This window comes from Leuciscus leuciscus (genome assembly GCF_965113295.1).
Source record: "Leuciscus leuciscus genome assembly, chromosome: 5".
In the NCBI taxonomy this organism is placed as follows: Eukaryota; Metazoa; Chordata; class Actinopteri; order Cypriniformes; family Leuciscidae; genus Leuciscus; species Leuciscus leuciscus.
In genome coordinates this window covers 27,020,839-27,026,838 of record NC_138729.1, presented here as the reverse complement: position 1 = coordinate 27,026,838, position 6,000 = coordinate 27,020,839, and the positions used below count along the sequence as shown (strand labels likewise).

Here is a 6,000-nt window from a genome sequence, read left to right as displayed (position 1 = left end):
TCTGGCATGAATGACTGATGTAACAAAACGTTGGTAAAACAAATCTTGCCTCATGCTTAATCTTTCCTCAAAGTAGTGAGAATGACAGACGATCTGCATTAATAGACACAGTTATAGGTAATAGTGGCCCACAACTGATCAGCAGAAGTATTTCAGACAGTGATAACGTGAGTTAGCCAGTTAGCAGGAGACCTACACAACATACAACTCAAAACTAAGTATTTTGAACACTATCTTTCAAGAGCAAGCGGTTTGTGAATCCTGCATTGAACTTGATTTGAGAAGCAGTCGTCAGTGAAATAAAGGGAACACAGCAAAAGTTTAGGATTATACTGCTGTGATATCATGGTAAAGTGAACTTTAACCACTGATTCTTCACATGCTCGTCCTTGCTTGGGCAGTGAAAAGAAACGGGCTTTACCTTCACATTGTAGAGCACAGCGTCTTCTCGACATGATGCTCTCCAGTATCCACAGGAATCAGCTGCCGGTTTGAGGTTCAAGTTTTCCCTGGTGTCCGCGTGCGCAATATGCTAATGTTTCGTCTTGATGTCACAACGAAACGGCTTATGACTCGTTTGAAAAATGATTCATTTAATTGACTCAGAGTCGACTCTTACTTTTGAAAGACAATAACTTTATATACGGTGCACTTTCAGATTTAAAACTTCGCAGGATGTTCTCATTCACTAAGAGCTGTTACACCAGGCATGGCGCCAGGATTCCAGTTTTGGATGGGCCAGACCCATCCAAAGGCTTTAAATTAAAAACGTTCCCAGCTAACAATGACCTGGCGGTCCACCAGCGTTTTTTGGGCGGCACGAAGTCAGCGGTTTGACACGGTCGGACCTCCGGCGGCACACCATCGGCAACCCGACCAATCTGAAAACCCCGTCGGTCTGCCAGCGTTTTTTGGGTGGCACGCCACCAGCGGTTTTCCGCGGCTGGGCCACCGTCGGCACACCAGGGGCAAGCCGATAGTCGGTCCACGTGTTTCTGAGCGCTTACAGGACGTCTTTAATTTATAAATGTATATATATATATATATATATATATATATATATATATATATTTATTTATTTATTTAACAGTTAAAAAGAATCTGAAAGCACAGAATAAAAAAATGGTGAAACTGACCTAATAGCTGCAGCAATATCAAAAGCAAAATGTTGGTGATATAAAAAATATTGCCTATGAGCATTTTTAGCACGCGTTCAAATGAAATATGGGGCTTGAGTGTTCGTAAAAACAACAACAAAAATATTTAAATTATTTTTAAAAAGCCACAATTGTCCCACTATCACGAGCAGTAGTGGTAATTGCACCTATGCATGGGTCATATAACTTCAAAATGAGTTTTAAATTCATAATTTTATGAAGAGATTTTTATTCAAGTAAGGTTCTTATTCTAGATGTTTATGTTTGTAAATGCTGTGTGTGTGACTGTGACGCGTTTTAATGTGCGTGCGCGTGAACACTCGAGCCGGGTTCAAACACTGGAGCGGAGATGAGTTGCCAAGGAAACGGCGCGGGACCGCACCGCACTACTGCAACTGTCAGCAAAACTCCGTCTCTCGCTGTTGTTTTCACTGCTTTCAGGTGAGTTTAGCCTCTAAAATCACACAAATAATACACACAACTGTTCTTGACACTTATCTTACTTGTAATTGACACGCTTCTGTTGAATATTTACTTCATAGAAATGGTTTAGTGTCTTCGAAAAAGTCCGTTAGCATCTCAACCGTTTTCAGAAGAGGTAGGCTAACTATAGCTTGAGCTTTTGTTTATGAAAGTTTGGGCCTTTAATCACATCTTATGTGTAGATGAGAGGTTTTGATAGTTTTGTAAAGATTTTGCTTGGACGTAAGCTAATTTAACGTAAACGTACTGTTAATCGGTGACGTCACTTACATGGAGTACTTAAAAATTGCTGAAACTAGCTCAACGGTTAACAAATATTGATAAAAATTGTTCTGTGATTTCAGCAGCAACACAAATAATCCCTCTACAACAGAGGAAAGCTCCAAAATGTCGACATTTTTGAAGAAAGCTGCTGCCAGAGAAGTGGGAAACACATGGTGAGGTGAGGAAGCTCATTAAATAACAGAGAAGATTTTCTTTTTCCCGAAAATATTAGTTAATGTTATCTCATTGGTTTTTTGTCAACTTGTTCTCTTTCAATTAGGACTGGTTTTATATTTCTATTTCCATCTGATTAATCGTGGGCCTCATTTAACTGAGAGTAGGCATTTATGAATAATTTTGGAAATATTAAATAAAATATGAAAAACATTGCACTGTTGATCAAACTAGTCTACTTTAATGTTTCAAAAGGAAGTTTGATTTGTTTTGTGTTTATCAATGTCAGATGGATAAATGAATATTAGATGCAGTTCAGGGTAGGATCAAGTTTCTCTCTGTGAAAAAGAATGTGTGTAATATTCAAAATAGTTTCTGTGTTTTAATGTGTGTGTGTGTGTGTGTGTGTGTGTGTGTGTGTGTTTGGGTAGCGTGTGTATGCATGTATCCACACATGCTCAGGTCCAAGGGCTCGATGTTTGCAAGCACACATGCACATATGTGTACATGAACATAATGAACATGTTCATATTTTACTTAATATTTTCAAAATTATTCATAAATGCCTACTCTCAGAAAAATTAGGCCCACGATTAATCAGATGCAAATAGAAATATAAAAACAGTCGTAACTGAAAGAAAACAAGTTGACAAAAATATTGAATCCAGAATTGGGTGATAATATAGCATAACAAGTGATTTATAAGCTATTTTTTGTAGACCAGTTATTTTTGACCGGGAACACCACAAGTGTTATAGGGTTTTGAACACAACACAATGAAAAAGTAAACCTAAAAACATACATTTTGTTATCCTAATTAAGAAATCATTGTCTGTTCTTTCTCTTTTCTGCATTTCACTTCTGTTGTAGCTTCTGTCCTTTTAATAAACCTGTCATTGTATAATAATATTGTTGGCTCTGTGGCAAATGGTTAGTTGTGTTCCTAGATCCTTCCATGCAGATGCCCTGCACCATTGCAGAGTTGAGCTGATCATCATCTCTGAGGCGCTATCACCCATATGACTAGTAAGTAAAACCAAGCCAAAGACAAATTTCCACTTGTGGACAATAAAGGAACTAAACTAAAACTTCAAACATACACTAATGTTGTTGGTAAAAAAAAATATTTTGAAAGAAGTCTCTTATGCTCACCAAGACTGCATTTATTTAATAAAAAATACAGTAAAAACAATAATATTGTGAAATAATATTCAAACATTTAAATAACTGTTTTCTATGGAAAATGAATTGATGAAACGTTTATGATTATTATCAGTTTTGAAATCAGTTGTGCTGCTTCACATTTTTGTGTTTTTCAGGATTATTTGATGAATAGAAAGGGAAAAAAAGCATTTTTTTGAAAAATCTTTACTCTCTCTCTCTTGGTCAATTTAATGCATCCTTGCTGAATAAAAATATTTATTTTCTATTCTTATAAAAATAATCATTCTATTGAACCCAAACTTTTGAATAGTAGTGTAAACTACCATTTATATATGTTGGGTCTATATTTAACAATCCTGGAGAGAGAAAAAAGAAAGTGGATTAAAATGTTACACTGGTTTACAAAAAAAATATTAATCAGCACAACTATTTTCAACATTACAAATACTCAGAAATGTTTAGGACGTTTGCATTGTGAGAATGTATAGTATTCAAATATAAAAATGCTGACTCGTTAGGTCATGTTTTCTCATTAAAATCTGACGATTTCCTATTAATTCAATAGAATGTAAGGGAATAACTCTAGAATATCCTTCCTGATATGTTTCGGGCCCAGAAACATGATCCTAATTTAAATCTAGATTAAAGACACATCTCTGTAGCCAAGCATTCAATTTACACATCTCATAATCTTGCACTACAGTTATATGTGATGAAATAATAAAAAGTGCACATGATCATCTTTTGCCTAAAATAAAATGACAGCAGCAATGCTAATCTTTCTCCTGTTGCTTCCCTGTTTCTATCTCAGGATGCTCAGCAAGTTCACTAGAGATTACAGCAGCTCTAGTGTGGATCCAGCCTCACTCGTGAAGACTTCAAATGACACCAAGACTCAAAAAGACTTCAGATGGTGACAACTATCGATGGACACAAAACTGCCAGATATTATCCTTACATTGCATTGGCCCAGTTTCACACACAGGGCTTAGATTAAGCCAGGATTAGGCCTTAGTTAATTAGGATATTTAAGTAGCTTTTTTAAATGTACTTCAGAAAAAAAGAAGGAAAAAAAAACATTACTGGTGTGCATATTGAGACAAAACAATGGCCCTGAAATATTTTAAGATATGTCAGTGCAAGTTGCTTCCAGTTAAGACAGTTCAAAAATGCATTTTAGTCAGGGACTATCTTAAGCCTTTTCTGTGGAACCGGGGAAGGGAAGGGAAGGTTTGCATGACAGTTTTGCTGACAAATAAACAGGAATATCTCAGTACACGTAACTAAGAGAAAGAGTAAACATTGTTCTAACATATTACCAACATTGTAAGAATAGCGGGTTAAAAATCTGCAACCCTTTGAAGGATAGCAATTAGGACTTTAAACTCATGACTTGGATTATCTTATGGACATTACTTTGTTGCCAAAAGATGCTCTCCAGTGAGTAGCTGTCGCCTCTGGCTGATTAAAGGATATTTCGCGATTGTATAACCTTGAACATGCATTTTTTGTAAAGCTGCTATGAAACAATTTGTATTGTGAAAAGCACTATATGGTTTTACTATGGTACAACTGTACCAACCATGTTATTTATTTATTTATTTATTTATTTTTCAAACCATGGTTCAACTAGTAATATTGCTGTAATAATTGCTGTAAAATTATGGTAATCATGACTATAAACGTATGTTTTTAAACCTTGGTTGTTGTGAAAGCATGGTTCATTTTGTTAGCAACTATGGTTTTACTGCAAATGCTGTGGTAAAACCATGGTTAATTTTCATAAGGGTACAACTTATCCTATAATGTCCTTGACTAATAGTCACATTGGATAAAAGAATCTGATAAATGTAATGCAAATGTATCCATTTCATCTGTTCACTGAAAATTAATTTAATAAAAATTAATTTGCAACTGCTATTGAGACTGGTGTACATTGCTTTTTTTATCCATTATAGTGAATTTTGGTTAGCATGAGTAACTGATTATAAACCGTGGACCGACCGTGGTCCGCCAGAAAACACTTATTATAAACCAGCGGCACGATAGCGGACCACCGTCGGGAAAGCGGCGGCTGCCGCTGGAGGTCCGCTAGAATAACGATGAGCAAAACGCCAGTGATCCGCCGGCGGCGTCCGCCGGTGGGCCGCCAACTTTGCCACCGGTGGTCCGCCACTGGCCCGCTGGACTCATGTTAGCTGGGTTAAATTAAAAATACATTTAACCTTATAAAAATTACTGACTAATATACTGTTATATTATCTGTGCGTATACATAATATACATTTTAATAGCTTGATGCTCTTTAAATATTTTGTTGCATTGTTAAAAAGTTTTGGTGCATAGGACGGACCTATCCGCGATCGCTCTCCTTGGTTCTGACCAAAGAAGAGCGCTTTGGAATCTCCATTACGCATCATACCGGAGCGGAATATTCAGAAATGCTCTCTCAGCTCATGCTCTGATCGGAACAAACCCGAACCTCACTGTCTGCTGAACTTGTGCAGAAACATAAAAATAGACATAACCAGCTTTTTAAAATTGTTTTTAAAACGAAACATTTAGACTATTTTAGCACAAATTATGAGCGTATTGCCGATTTCTTTTATAATTCTTGACAAAATTAGAATATATAAATAAATAAATAAAAATTGAAGAAAAGTTTTCATCCATAACGCCGTGCCTGTGTTACACCCTACATGAAAGGTCATTTTCTTCTAGCGAACTAGTTGATTCAGTTTACAGTTTACAGTTCAGAT

General features: G+C 36.3%; 1 long non-coding RNA gene across 1 annotated transcript; it reads left to right on the top strand.

The window, feature by feature from the left end:
• Window positions 1-1,050: 1,050 nt before the first annotated feature.
• Window positions 1,051-4,255, top strand: LOC309498157. The gene is made up of 3 exons (XR_014205864.1): window positions 1,051-1,755; window positions 1,985-3,104; window positions 4,054-4,255. It is a non-coding gene; the product is annotated as an uncharacterized lncRNA (long non-coding RNA).
• Window positions 4,256-6,000: the final 1,745 nt, after the last annotated feature.